Source organism: Pinus tabuliformis, chromosome 9 (genome assembly GCF_031772625.1).
Source record: "Pinus tabuliformis cultivar Carrire ecotype Pingquan chromosome 9, CPIR1, whole genome shotgun sequence".
NCBI classification, from domain to species: Eukaryota; Viridiplantae; Streptophyta; class Pinopsida; order Pinales; family Pinaceae; genus Pinus; species Pinus tabuliformis.
Genome location: NC_142307.1, coordinates 244949872 through 244965783, shown reverse-complemented (window position 1 = coordinate 244965783; position 15912 = coordinate 244949872). Strand labels below are relative to the sequence as shown.

At 37.5% G+C, this 15912-nt stretch overlaps 1 pseudogene; it reads left to right on the top strand.

The window, feature by feature from the left end:
• Window positions 1-7731: 7731 nt before the first annotated feature.
• Window positions 7732-9278, top strand: LOC149148099 (uncharacterized; annotated as a pseudogene).
• The last annotated feature ends 6634 nt before the right edge of the window (window positions 9279-15912 follow it).

Below are 15912 nucleotides of genomic sequence, written 5' to 3'. Positions count from 1 at the left end.
ATGACTTCTCTTGAACATATCGACGACACTGATGTGATGGATTGGTAGCATTAACCCTAAATGTGGATGGTATGGCATGACCATGGTGATGTGGTCGGTGAATGAAACAACCCAACTCGACTCGGACACGGAGTGGAAGTGTCATGTTCAAGAGCGACTTGCTACCAACAAAGTTTCTTTGAGTTTTCTTCCCAATTTTTCCCCAGTCATTGCTGACCAGTACCTCTTTATTTTTGTCAAGCTTGAGGAGGATAACATATGCTTGTTCTATAATTTTCCCTTCGAGCAAACCCATCGCTATGTTTTAACGAGCCTAGCGATAGTGAAACTCGTTCTCGTCTAAAGACAAGTTTGTCGCTATTAATATTTTTAATGAGTTTAACGACAAAGATAACTCGGCCCTTTTCAATTTTAGAGAGTCTGAAAAAGAACATAAAGGTAACTCCAAAATTCCTTTTTCGTCATCTAATCCCTTAAGTCCGAAAAAGTATAAAACAATACAGAAGGGATGAATTTTCGATAGTTTTAACGAGCCGAACAAAACAAGCGCTCGATCTTTTTGGGTAATAATCCCTCAGGTCCAAAAATATTAAAATCTAGAGGAGGGGTAGCACTTCCTGTCCCTTTAACGAGCTGGAAAGGCCAAGGACTCAGCAATCTTTTCATATTTTACGAGTCAATTGAAAAGAGCTTAAAGGAGACTCGTCTTTTGAGGAACGAATGATAACATGGGTAGCAGCTGATTCCAGGTAAGGTTTGAAATTTTCCAATCACGGCAGTGTCACAAGGATGGCTAGTGAGATCACTCTTCGTAGCTGTTCCTCAAAATGGGTAAACAATCAAATGGAGGTGAATGATTGGCCAATGAAAAAGTGGAGGTGACGGTGCAAACACGACCAAGGCTTTAATGGCTGAAGTACTACATTCACGATGGTTGTTTACCGGGGAATAGTTCATTTTTTAACGAGCTTAAACGCAGGTGGAAACATTTGCTCAAGTCTTATGTTTATTTTTTAATGAGCTTGAACTATGTGCTAAAACTGCTCGATTAATCCAGTCGTATGATATGAATGTCTCATATAAGACGGCAACTTTTAGAGTTTTGCCCCACATCCTTTCTTTATGTAAGTTAGGAGAAGACCAATCCTACGAGTTTAAAGGGTTAGAGGTCCTATAAATTTAAAAAAATAAATAGTCGTTCTTCGCTTGCACTCCAAAAGGTTTGCATGCCCCCTGGTATAAAACGGAGTTTCAAGGTTACCCCTTCTTTAGTCTGTTAAAACATTTGTTTTACCGAGACAGGCCTACCTCTTACAGGTTACCCAAAGATTGTTCTATTCACAGCGCAAAAAAAACACTTCTTCGGCGATGTCTACCGAAATAAAAAAAGGTGAGCAGATGGTATGGCATGACCCTCCCTGACATAACTTTGACAAGAGGATCTTGTTCCAGTCAACCTCCCCCTTCCAATCACGGATGGGAGTACGGAGGTCATATTCTCTCGCGGAAACCTACCTTATACCCGAAGTTTTCCTGCCGAAGCAGACCAGGATGCATGCCCCCTGGGTTTCAGTCATGTCCCCCCGAATCACTAGCGCTCATCGGGTGGACGGACTGGAAATTGAGACATTTCTTGCATGAAAAGACCATTCAGGGATGGTATGTGACTATTTTCTATGCGTGATCTAGGAAATGAAAGCTGGTCTACGAGCTTGACCACTCTTCCTTCGTGCGGAAAACACATTACTCTAAAGAGTGAGGAGACAATTGCTCCCATGCAATAAATATAGTCTCGTCCAAGGAGTAGATTGTAATCCAGGGGTCCTTGAACTACCATTACGTTCATGTGAATATTTTTCCCTCTCAATGTTATGGGCACATTGGGAAGGATCCCTAACAGTCGACTGGTTCCTTTATCAAAGCCTGTCAGATTTCTCATCTCAGGCAAAAGCGATGGCGAACCAAGTGCTTTCCAAGCAGTCGAGGAAAGGATACTCACAGAAGCCCCCTCATCTATGATGGTACCAGCCATAACCATTCTATATATTTGAACAATAATTCGAAATGGTATGCTATCTGGTAAACGGGGTCTGCCTAGCTGATTCCAGTCGAAGGAGACAACTAGGTTGCTTGGAGGTGGGACCGAATAGACGGGCGGGTACGACTCTGACGAACTTCCTTCCTACGGTAAAGGAACGGGTAAATTGCCCCCATGTTCGTTGGAGTCTGTGCTTATGAAAAGAATTTGGACGGTGTCATCCTTGTTCTCTTCAGTGAATGTATCATCTGAAGGTGGAACCTCTGAAGGCAAGACCGGGTCAACTGCCGCCTCGACCTTTTGACTTTCGTCTAGTATGGATTCAGATAGTTTATCTTCAATGATAGATGCTTCAGCTGACCACCTGAGCAAGCCAGCCGGATTTTCAACTGGTGATGGACTCGGCAAGAGTTTTTTATATCTAGGAGGAATTCGTGACGGTGAAACCGAACGATCGTCCAAAACTCTTTTAGCCTCATCTAAGAAGGGACAATGGTGGACGGCATGATCGCCTTCGCACAGTTTACAAGGAAATCTATATTTTCCTTTTTGTCCTGGGGCTTCACTTTCAATAGTTGACGGTGTGTTTCCAACATGATCATCAGAGGTTGACGACACCGAGTTGTGCAAACGGGGAGACCAGTCCCTTAAGATCTGAGGGATGCAAGGACAATCTCTGTGATAGTGGTCTCCCTTGCAAATGACACATGGCGATTTAGGCCTGGTCGGTGCAGTGAGTGGATTTTCGTTAGACGACACTCGTTTGCCCCCATTCGCTTTTGGATCCTTCTTCTTCTTCTCTTTCTTCTTCTTTTCCTTCTTCTCCTTAGGTACTTGACTATTGGCTTTACCAGATCCATCAAGCGAAGAGGAAGGAGGAGGGGAAGAATTAGAGGAAGTAGAAGGTTGGTGGGTAACTCTAGACTCGTCTAATTGCTGATTCGATTGTTCAGGAATAGTGGTGTTCTGAACGACATAGGTTGAGAAGAGCCATACAGGCAAACCATTTGTCAGTCCTGGAAGCGACAATGTGGCCATATGGGGTGCACCAAAATCTCCCCAAGAGGAGAAGGGACTAGGATTTCCTCCAAGGGGAATTCCTTGGTTGGTGGACTCCATTTTCTCAACCCAAGATCAACGTAGGAAAGGGGTAATGAATATTCCGTTTAAAATAAATTTTAGACGCTTTGACACAACTTGTTTTGTCAGTTTTTAAGAGTCAAGAAAAAACAAAAGATGACTCTAGTCGCCTTCGATTTTTAATGAGCCTGAAGTGACAAGTGCTCAGATGGACCTTTTCCATTAAGGAGTCTGAAAAGGAACGAAAGGGACTACTCTCGAGATCTAGGTAAAGGGAGTACCAAACCAATCGCAAAACTGTAGAATACTTTTTACGGTACGGCAGTCAATCTTCCCGAATGCTGTGTTCAGTGCATTGCGATCGATAGGGCGGCAGACACAGCTTCCTAAGGATAAAGGATTTAAGCCTATAGGGGTCTCCCAAAATATACTCGACGGTACGTGGGAGCACAAGTCCGTACTGGCACTTATTGTCTCAAAGTGGAGGAATCACCCAAACATCAGTGAGGACAACAGTTACCAGGCTTTACGATGCCAGAATACGTCTCTAGCCTAGACCTCTAAATGTTGTGTGTTAAGTTCCAAAGCGTTGTTAGATTCATTGAATTTATTTTAAGTTGATCTTGTTTATGAAGTTTGCCTTTTAGGTTCACCACGAGATGTAGATGTAATTCCTAAAATGCAATCTAAAGATGATAAACAAACTTTTTATCTCTTTTATGCAATGAAAATCCTAGCTACTAGGGGAAAAGAAAGACAGAATCTTTTCACAAAGAGCAAAGAGCACACTCTACATGCACTTTCTTAAATCAAGCAAAACAAACTGTCTATATGCAAATGCACATGCATGTATTTGTTTTCAACTTTCTTAGTATTGATGCTAAAAAGAAAGTTGATGTACAAATCTGAATTTCTTTTCAAGCAACAAATATAAACAAGCTCTTTTCTCGAAATCAAAAACAGAGATGATTACGACACCTTACGATTTTGAAATGAACACTCGTTTTTGACACTAGAAAATTACAAATTCAGACCAAAGGCAATAGTAACAGTATAATCGACCATCAACAGCAATCAAACTTTCTCCTATGATCGAAATCGACACTTGCGACAGATTCAAATCAAAGGACGACAGTACGACTATTCTACTTTTGCAATGGAAAACTGTAAATGACTCAACAAACACACAAAAACATCTACAGTTATTTTGTACAAATGAGGCGGAATAACAGCAAGGAAAAGGGGTTTCAAACAGACATATACTGATCACAGGCAGCAAAATTCAGGGATAGAACTGAAAAGAATGAAGCACAAGAACCACAACTGCACAGAGTCAGTCTGATCAGTGCACCTGTAACACAGAGAATCTGAAATGCAGCGCAGGTTTCCCCTTCGGGAAGTGCGCTAAAATTCAGGATCTCTGAATAGTACCTACACTGGGCCAGAAACGAGACTTTGTCCGGGTTCCGGGTCACAGTTTTCAGTTCAGTCCTTGGTTTTTGGCCGAGTAAAAAGCAATCAGTAATGCAACAATCAGGGGTAGATCTAAGGAGGATCTAAGAGCTATCAGCTGTTTAAATCATAAACAGATCTGGTGAATGGATTGAAACAATAGTTATCTACTTTGCATTTGTTATGGCAAATGCAGTTCGAAAGCTACTTATAAGTTTATGAAACAAACAACAAAGAATGATGCACAAACAAACTAATTAGACATTCCCCAGTGGAGTCGCCATTTTGTTACCGGGAAAAGTGTCTATTTAGAACTACTCTATCCCACTAAGGTGTGACAACTGCCTTAGAAACAAACAGAGAAAAACTACTTTTGTATTTCCTTTATGAATTATAGATAGAGAGGAATAGAAAGAACCAACCTGTGTCTTGCGCTAATCCTTTGATCCAATCCCTCTCTTCTTTGATAGTCTCCAGCTACCTGCTCTCTTGCTTGCCCAGCTTCACAAAGGACCTGTAAGATCACAGAAGAAGAGCACTATACAAAAACATGGATCTATATTCATAAACAACTTAGGATCAGATTTAAGTTAACCATACAAAATGTAACAAGCATCAATGATACAAAAGAATGGAGGAAAACTCAAATAGTTTTTATTGATAAACAAGAAAAGATCCAGGAGGAGTTACAACCAGTGGTTCCGACCCAGCATCAACCTCCCAGCAAAGAAGCCCCTCTTCACCTCAAACAAAGCATAAATCACCCAACAATCTGATGTTTGTCTCTAGAAACCAACAGCTTTTCCTTACAATATGCAAAATTCCAGCCTCTGGATCTCTGGGATGAGGGATCCATATATAGATATATGTAAGGAGGATGAGTCAGCTTGTGATTTGATTAGTGTCTTCTCTCCGTCAGTTCTTGCTTCCACTTGGAGACTGAGGGCCTCTTACTCATCCTTGGTCGAATTCAGTGAGGCAAGTGTCACAGGAGAAGATTCTGGAAGCTTCCATTGCGTTTCCACCTCGCGGAATGACACTGCCATTTGTCATTTCTCGCCCATCGCACCCCACAGAAGGGACTTTTGGAATGCAACGCACCCTCACAGTGTATTTAGGTGCAATGCAACGCACCTAGCCAGTGGAGCAGCTGAAATGATCCTGTTTTGACCAATTCTGAGCATTTCTGGTGGAGAACTTCTGGGAGAAGTTGTAATCTGTTGACCTTGTTCCTTTAGGGGTTAGAAAAACACTTTTAGGGACTTAGGAGCCCTTGGTTTATGGAAATTTCATGCTTGGAGTTGTAGGGCACAAAAATGTCTATAATAATCCATACCCTAGACCTAACCCTAGTCATAATCGAAAACCTAGGTCTAAACCTAGTTCAAAGTCTAACTCCAATCCAAATCTAAAGCTTAGTCCAAGCCTTAATCAAAACCCTAGCCCAAACCATACCTTAAACCCTAATCTAAACCATCAGGTTGCACAACAATTTGAAACACCTATTCTTCCTGCTATTGAACAAAATGTCACATCTTCCATGTTGGGAAAGGGAATGAATTTGGAAACTTCCCCCATTACTGCAGAACATTTACCCAAGGAAGATATAATTCAAATATCACTAGAGGAGCAATATTTCATTGGAACTTGTTCTCAAAATGTTGTTGAAGCTCAAAACCCTAGAATATCTCTCAACCATTCTTGTCAATTTAAAAATCAAATATTTGAGCCTGAACTTGAGGGATTTATCTTTTGTCTTTCACCAGATTCTTTGTGCCTCCAGGAGATTGACTATCAATCTATGGAAGACTTGCATCAGTTGGAGAATCATAAATATGTGGATTCCATTGAATCCTGGTTTCGAGCAGTCATCAGCCCACCTTATTTCCTCATCATTCAGAAATTCTTGATACCATGTCAATTGAAGCAATTGGTTTCTCACGCTTTGGTATGTCTTGAAGTCTATTCTTTAAAACTAAGTGTGAGTATAATCAGCATTTTGTTACACACATGGCTTCATTGGAAGTACGCCTACACTTAAAGGTGATATTTCTCTTTTTAAAAATAGGGTAGGGTAATATGAGAATAATGAATAAAGATGTATAACAACACTCTTGAACTTGTGATTCCCTAAATTGTAGCTTTTGAAATTTCTATTATTATGCACTCTCATGGTAAGACTTGTCAGAATAACTTTACACTTACTGCCTCATATTTTAAAGTGACTTTAATTATGGATTAATATGTGAGTGAAGGGTATTTTGATAAGTTACAAGTAATAATTTCTCCTATTGTAACAAACTATCATCCAGAAAATATTTTCAAGTTCCTCTTCGAAGGGATCGGTGAAAAACCTCCTACGCTGGACAACGCCTACAAAACTATAATAAGATTTCATAAAGAACCTTGACATGACCAACTCAAGGAATATTTTTAATAAGTCTTTAGGGTAGCATGACCAACCAGTAAAGAATAGTAATTAAAAACTTTTCATGCCATCCCGCACTCTTAAGGAGTAGATTTGCTTCCCCACCTATTAAGTAACCTATCTGAGGTTAATCATAATCGGAGATTTTGTTTTAAACATAAACAAATTAATTGAGGGATAGGAGGTCTCATTATGAGCCGACCTACTATGATCATGGGTCCTAAGGAGAATGACATTACCACACTGGTCACCAAGCCAGGGTAATGGTTTTCAATTGAAGAAACTAGAAGACAAGAGGTCTCATCGCAAGCCGACTTTTTCATTCTTGTTAGTTCTTATGAATGGCATTGTCATTAGCTGGTTACCAAGCCAAGACAGTGGCCTTCAATTAACTTCTAAAAAGAGAAAAAAGTAAATGCTCTTAAATAACTCTGACTCTATATCTAATAGGTGGGACACAAGCATTTCATGAGGTTAAAAGGTATCCTTGTCAAGGCTATAGACACCTGCTAGCAGCAGGGCCATGCATGTGGTATTAAAGTTAATTCTACACTATAATTTACTTGGTTGTTTTTTCTTTCCCTGAACTCATTATCAAACTCTTCAAGAATGGCTTTAAAATCCTTCTGTTGTTATACCTAGGAGTTCTATCTTTTTGGAATGATTTTTATGGACGTGGGACCCTTAGTGCAAGTAGTTCACTGTGCCTAGACAAGAGGAGCTTCAACTATACATGGATAATGGTAAAATGGTCACTGTGGGAAGGTATTACTATGTCTACTTTTAACACCATCGCTTTTAAATCGTGTCATTCATATTTACAATGAGGATTTTAAAGTGTAACTTCTAATTAGGGATGCCTCTGAGATTATTTTTTTCAATTTTAAAAGCTAGCTATTTTATTCAAGTAATAACACCATACTAGAAATTTAATTTTTCCATGGAAACTTTTCTTGAAATCAGTTTAAACAAATAAGGAGTCCAGCAAATACTTTGTTTTTTAGAGCAAGCTTTATCTAGCACAGGAAATGTGATCACACATAATAGCAGGAACATCTTTACAAATACCTATAAATGTTTTTATTTTGTTTTTTCGCAAGGGAGTGATAGTACTAGATTTCCTTGCATGAGGACATGCAAGATGGTCAACATGGGGGGATTTTGGGCCTCCATTTTGTCTTATTCTTACTCAGAATCTCTCATGTTGTTGTTTGGCTAAATGATTATTTTCGAGAATATTCGTTACTTCCCTTATTTTATCAGGATTAAAACATTATTAATAAATATTTTAATGTTGCAAGTTTAAAATTGGTTCGATCATGCCTTTATACAACCTTTGGTCCTACATTTACCTTCTTAGACAGTGTAGCAAATTCCTGCACCACCCAACAGATTCATGTACCATGCAACAGTTTCTTATACCAATTGGGATTCCTGCACGAGTTATAGTGGGCTTCTAAAGAGTTTCTGGACTACACTCATTTTCAATTATCGTCGGCATCATATTGGTTTTTTTGTTACATGTGGTTGGAGTTTATTGGTGGTATAGAAGAGATGATCTATTCTATCCACTTGTTATGCTTCCTCCAAAAACAAATACCTCCGTTTTAGCATGCAGTGTTCATCATTGTGGTCAATGATACAATGGTGCGGCAAGCTGCAATGGTTTTCAAATGTGGTCTTTTGATATATTATAAGAATAGTTGAGGCCGTAACTATTGAAAGTAGGGACAGATGTTGACTTTGCTTGAATACATTATGTTACTCTATAGTGTATTTCTTCCTATACTTGTTTGGTATCGCTTCTTCTTGAACAAAGAATATGGTAGCATGTTTTCACCTCTCACAACAAGATTGTACCTTTCCTTTAAGCTAACATCAATTGTGGAGAAGGTGCAATCATTCTTTGCAGCATTGAAGGCACTATCCCACAAAGAAGTCTGGTATGGGTCATATGCTACTATAGAGGAGGTTCTTGCTGCTAAAGACTTGTGTACAATCTGCGGGAATAAAATGCATGCTCCCATATTATTATGTTATAAACATATATTTTGTGAGGAATGTGTCTCAGAATGGTTCGAAACGGAGAGGACATGCCCAATTTTTCATGCTTTGGTAAAGCCAACTGATTTGAAGCGACTAGAGACTCCATCAAAATGGGAAAATGATTTACAACAAAGAAATATAACTCGGTGTAGACACTACACAACATTTGTGGTTTTATTGAAGACCGTTGCTCTTCGAAAGACCAAAGATTTATTGAGTGTGGGACAGTGTTAACTTGCTTCGCAACTGAAGTATGCTTGGCTCCCGAAAATCACAATCACATGATGGATGCCAAGACAAGGGGAATAAGCTCCAGGTTAGTGCAGTGCCATGAAAGAGGGAAGGGATCAAATCTGTTATTGGACTCCAGCTCGACCAAAATGCCAGATTATCTTATACGATGCATTGCCGCATGAGAAAGAAACATGTGGGAATTTTTACCATCATCCTCGCTTGCTATGACGATAGAGGTTTAGAACCAACGTGATGATGCATTGTTGTGCCATTTGATGCAGAGTCGTCGTTTTTATTTTTAGAATTAGAAAATGTTTCAGTCGGTCCCATTTTTCTGAGGAAATTAATCTTATTTGAACAGGAAATTCGAGGAAGCAATTGGTCCACCCATGGCATCATTCCAGGAAAATAGGAATGACTTGCCAAAAACAATTCCTATTTCGACATTTAGTTACAAACTTCATTTTATTCCTGGAAAATTGTTAAGATTCACAATCTACCCCTCTTGTATTTCAATTGGTTGTTAAAAGCCTTAATTTTTATTTCGATCCATATATAAGTTGAAGAGACTACCTGGAGAGGGGGGAGTTAGTCAATTAATAGATCGATCAATAGATACACACACATAGGCACGCACAGACATGGAAGGAATGCGCAGAAGGGAGGAGAAGTTGGTCCCAATGTAGCATCACGCAGTTATAACCAGTGGATCACTTCTCTTGGTTGTTGAAGTTAAGTGTTTGTCTGCATAATGTAAAAGACTGATTTTAAATATTACTTGAAGCATTTCTTGCCATGTTCTGTTTATTTTTTTGTTGCATCTAATGATTTTAATTCCTGTGTGAACTAGGTTACTAATAGAGGGTGTGAGTTGGCTAGGTTTGCCGCCAGACCAGCTCGACACCACTGTGCATCTTTTAGATTAAATAATTATTTGCTGTGTGAAATTATTATTGTAGGATTTAATTACTTTCATACTCTTTCCTCCTCCAAACTGATGTTATTTAATCAGGCAGCAATGTTTTCCTTTCGACTGCAATATTGATTTGATTTTCTGCATTAGAAATTTCTCTTGCACTCGAAATCTTTCCTTATATCGAATAAGGATTGTGTCCCTTCAGAACATCTGAATTTACAAGATCGGCTTATGCATTGACACTCTGCCTTTATGAGATATAATGTGCAACTTGAAACCATTGAATTGATTTAGATTCGTTTAATTTATATTCCAAAACCTGATATCGACTTGAGTGTTCACGTTTTCAAAGTATTAACGCATTTATTCAATCTATGCTTACAATAAACCATATGTTACTCAGAAGCAAAGATGGAATATATATTTATGTCATTTTAAATCATGATGCTTGCATAGCCGACATTTATGAAAAGGAAATTGCCTCATGTTTGAAAAACGATAATGTTTATTTTCCACTGTAGTTGTCTTTAAACTCCTAGACAGTTTTACAAGATTTATTTCTAGGGACAAGGAAGGAGAGAGAATTTATATTGAATCCATTTCTTTCATAAGTTTATTTACACAGTAAATATTGCCAATTATTTCTGGTTAATTTTACACAGAGGTAGATGCAGTAGAATTAGTGCAGGCATAATGGTTTTTTATTTTCTCATGAATTTATTCCAACATTTACAATCTTTTTTATATTGTGCCGACACTACTTGGTTTCCAGTTCTGATTTCCCTTCTGTTTGCTCGTACTTAGAATTTCCTTTCGCATTGTTAAATAGTATAGGATTTCCTTTTATTTCCCGCATGATTTTAATTGTTTGGATTGGTGTATCTCGAATTCTCTTTTAGTGCAGGATTTCATTTATTATCGAGATTAAATCACAAGATAGACTAGAATTTGTTTTGCAGGTTGTCAGGGGCTCTCTTTGGCATTTCCAGTGCTGCGTCTTGAACTTCACGAACTATCTGGATTGACAATTAAATGTTGGTACATTTATAGACCCTATATTGCACCCAACAGGTTGTAGCTCCCTTCCAATAGAAGATGGAGAACGAGTGAAGTTTTTAGCATTCTGCAGGTGGGTGCCTACGTACTGGTATGAGTCTGCACCAGTACAAGATTGTAAACAACTTTTTCTTTATCTTAAAAAGAAGATAGAGACGACAATAGTAGGTGGTTTTCTCCCGCTTTGGGTTTCCACCTTAAATCCTGGTGTTCATGTGTGTTGATTATGTGTGATGGTTTATTTTGTTATTACAACACATGGTTATTGTTTATCTAATGTTTAATAAAGTTTTGATGCACTGAATGAAGACCAACATATGATGAATTAAATAAATCATGATTTCACTGGATATACACTAATTGTCTTAAGAACAGTCGCGTACACATGCAGGTTCCTTTCATTAAAGTCGTGTATAGAAATCTGAATATGAAATGTAAAAATTTATTGATTTGAAAATACTGATTCACCCCCCCTCTCAGTATTTTTCCCAACAATTGGAATCAAAGTGGGTCCTTTGGCAGAAGCTTGAACGCTTGAAGGAGATACGTTGTAACAATGGGAAAGAAGAAAAAGAAGAAAGCACCTCAAAAGAAGAATACATCTCAAAGGAACAATGACAGTGGGAGAGACACTTGGCTATTAGGTGGAAGCAATTATTCAAATTCAGAATCACCTCAGATTGAAGATGAACAAGAAAAAGAATTATCAGGTACTAATTTTTGGTCCTCTGGTGATACATTTCTCTGTTCATGCAATATTGAATATAATGAATGTGACAGTGAAACAATTGAATTTGCTCTTATGGGTGAAAGTGAAATAATAGAGGCAGAAGTTAAAAGGCTCACATATAAAATTAGAGATCAACAAGATCTATTTGACAAAAGGGATTGTACCTACAAAGAAGAGGTTACCAAGTTAAAAACTTAGTTTGAGGAAGGAAACAAAATAAGGAAGCAATACAAAGAAAAGGAAGATCAATGTCAAAGGTTGCATGATGAAGTGACATCATTAAGTAATCAAGTGAATGAAAATGACACAACAACCAAGGAACTTATAGAAAGAACTAGTTACTATGAAGGTCTTGAAGCAGAGGTCGTCTCTCTAAAAGAATATCTTGAAAATTTAAATAAGCGCAATGAAGAACTACTTCAAGCATTTGAAATAAGAAAATGAGATTCTCAAATTAATACAACACGTGGAAGAAGGAAGAAAAGTTGAAGAAATCATGAAGAAGCATCATCTGGAAAAGGAAGAGCAATATCAAGTTGAGGTAAATATCCTAAAAGGTAGACTAGAAGAAAAGAATAAACATTTACTATTTCAAGATAGTATTAAGATTTTGGATAATATTCTTAGTAGTGAAAGGTCTCCTACCATCAAATCTAGTCTTGGTTTTCATGAAACTGTTAAAGTTGAATCTAGCTCACAAGCTTAGGTAAGAAATCCTAATGCAAAATCTGATATGCTCAACAAGGACATAAGAAGTCAACCCATCAACAACCAAGGAAAGAAAGTCTTCAAAGAAAATCATTTACTCCTAACTATAGAAGTATTAATCAATTCTTTCCTCTGATCAATAATGTTGAATGTTCTATATGTCATAATTTTTGACATGTTGCAGCCAGATGCTGAAGTAGAATGTTTCAAGTTAATAGCCATCTCACATAAAGATCATCAAATTATAGGTACTTTAAGGGATATTCTTTTTCTTGCAATATGTTTGGTTACAAAGACATTGATTGATATAGAAGGAATATGAAATATATAAGATGTTATGATTGTAACAAGTTTGGGCATATAGAAAAACAATGCAGAGACAAGTCTATGGATCGTCGTAGACAATATGGTAAGCAATCAAATAAGCACATTTATATCAGAAAATCTGAAAAAGATGAATCCACCAAGAATCAAGAAAAGGAAGATCAGATAAGGTGTGATCTTGCTCTCTGATCTTTCGAAGATGAAAATGATAGTGGATGTTCTCATCACATGACTGGAGACAAGAGTAAAATGGAGTCTCTGATGAAGAACCATCATGGTAATGGTATTCTTGGAACTGATGTTCTAGGATTAGGTACAGTCAGAACAAACTCAGAGGGAGTTGAAAGTGTGAAATTTCAGTACTCCACCTTCCATACGTAGATCTTATGAAGTATAGTCATGTATATACACGAGTTCGAAACTGCACAGTCACGTATATGTTGGTTTGATGAAGAAACAATGGGACAAACTCAGGAAAATGGTATGATATGGTTCAGTCAATGATCAATTGTCTTTTCTATGGATGATTACAGTCTATTGATGTTATTTAGAAGTGCCTTGTTCATGACTTGACGTATAACTAGTTGATGATGATGCCTTGATGATTCTTACTAACATATGCAATGATCATATCTAATAGAGAACAATTGGCACAAGTTCAGGGGGAGCATATGTTATGCTTCTAATAATGCATTGTTGGCATTATGTTTTCTTTAGAAGTCCTTGATGATTATTTTGATGATGCATATATTTATGGTGATCTTCATAAGTTCAAGGAGAAGAACAAAGCTTGAGTACACAACTTCATTATTTGATGATGATAAGTGTCGCTCATTTATTTTATGTTGTTGTCATCATGTCTTCAAAGATGCATAAATTTCATATGGTGCAGTTATGGATGAGGAATCTTATAGTTCTTACCTTTCACATGGTTGAGGATTGTTTCTTTTGATGGTATAAAGAAAGTTTGACAAATTACTGTAAGCTCATGGTTTTCTTTTCACATTGATGAGAAGCTAGATACATATTTCTATCTCTATGATGGATACATTACAGATAAGGATCACATGGATGATTACTTAAATTTCCTCTTGTATCAAGAAAATTGGCCAAGAGAATGGTGTTATTGCAGGTTTCATGAAGACATGGCTATTTAGAGACATGACTTACTTAGTCACATAATTATGTGACCTCTTACTAGGCTTGATTCTCACATATGTTGATTATCATGGTTGATGCTTATCATATTTGGGATGTTGGAAAAATCCCCAGTGATGATACATGGTTGATATATTGAGGGTTGTTGTGAAAAGATCATGCATTTCTTTCTACGATGATGATTTTATGGTCATGAATGATCACTATGGTGCTTTCACATAATTATATGATGTGAATGGTTTTGTATCACTACTTGGAGATATGACATATTCTTAGTTGATTCATGGAAGGCTATGTTATGGCTTTTTCTACTAAGGAAAAAGAGAAAGTTGATCTTGATAAGGTCAAAAGGATGAATTTATATCTATATGCGGCATATTTAGTCACAGGTTGATGATATTAAAGTTATGTTGACTTATTTTGCAAACTGATGATAGACATATATAGGTTGTTGTTCTTGATGATGTTGACAGATGCTTATGGTGCAGATCATATATGATGTATGATAGTTGTTGATAATTATCATGGTCTTGTTTAGGCCTTTGGTCTTTGCTATAAATGTCATGAATATCATTTTATGTAAATGTTATGTCAAGACCTATGATGTAATAATTGTCATATTCAGCCATGTATGGACTTTTGAGATCATGTCAAATATGTAATCCCACTTGGTTGAGTGGTTGAGTCAAATTTGTATCCCCACTTGGTTGGGAGATTGATGTATTTATAATTCATTGGTTATAGGAAGGTCATACTCACATATTTGAGTTTAGAGTCATGTAATTCTTTTGAAAAATATTTTTGCAGGCTCTGTATATGCTTAGGGGGAGCATAAACAGTATAGTGCATCTCAACATGTACTAAGGGGGAGAATATTTTGCTCTGCCCTTTGCCCTTGATGTCAAAGGGGAGTGATCTGAAATGATCATATGTTAAACTGAAGTGAAATTTATTAATTCCAACAATGAACTGAATGTTAACTTAAAGTGCTTTAACCATGAGAATAGTTTGAAAGGAAAGACTTTACGACAGATGAGAAAAATAAAAAAGATGTAAATAGAAGTTAAAAGAAGAAAAAACTCAGCGATGCCAGATAGAAAGATTGATTACGGAGTTCGTCCTTCATGGACTACATCTCCGGGTCCTCTTTCAAGATGGGCGACTACTTTATTAGGATTGAATCCGAGGAGGTCAATTACACAGAAAATTAACCAGACTAATTATGCACGCAGGCACTTCTGGTCACTGTCACAAGAACGATATCTGAATTATCTTTCCAACACATGTAACGATTCCCAATTCTAACTCTGGATGCTCCTATTACACTGAAAACAAAACAACCTATATCCTCCAGAACCTACATACAAAACTCAAAACCACTACCCTCTCTTCAAAGCACCAATTTGCCTTTATAGCCCTCTAGATATACTCTAAATCCTTCATGCTAAGTTTAGGAGTGAATAGGTTGAATTTAGGGTTCATATCCTTCGGTCTTGTCATTAAATGATAACTAGGGATAGACTTGCATGGTATTTGAATTAATTTAGTGTTTAAACAACCACAAAAACCCAAAAATGAATTTGGATTAGTGCGAACTTCTAGCGGTCAGATTGACTACAAGGAGTTGGTTGACTATCTGCATGTGAACAGGCATTTCTACTGCAGTCTTGTCATAAGCCGCCACCTTGCATGTTAAGCCTGGCAATTGCATTCAACTAAACTGCATGTGATAACCTCCGCCC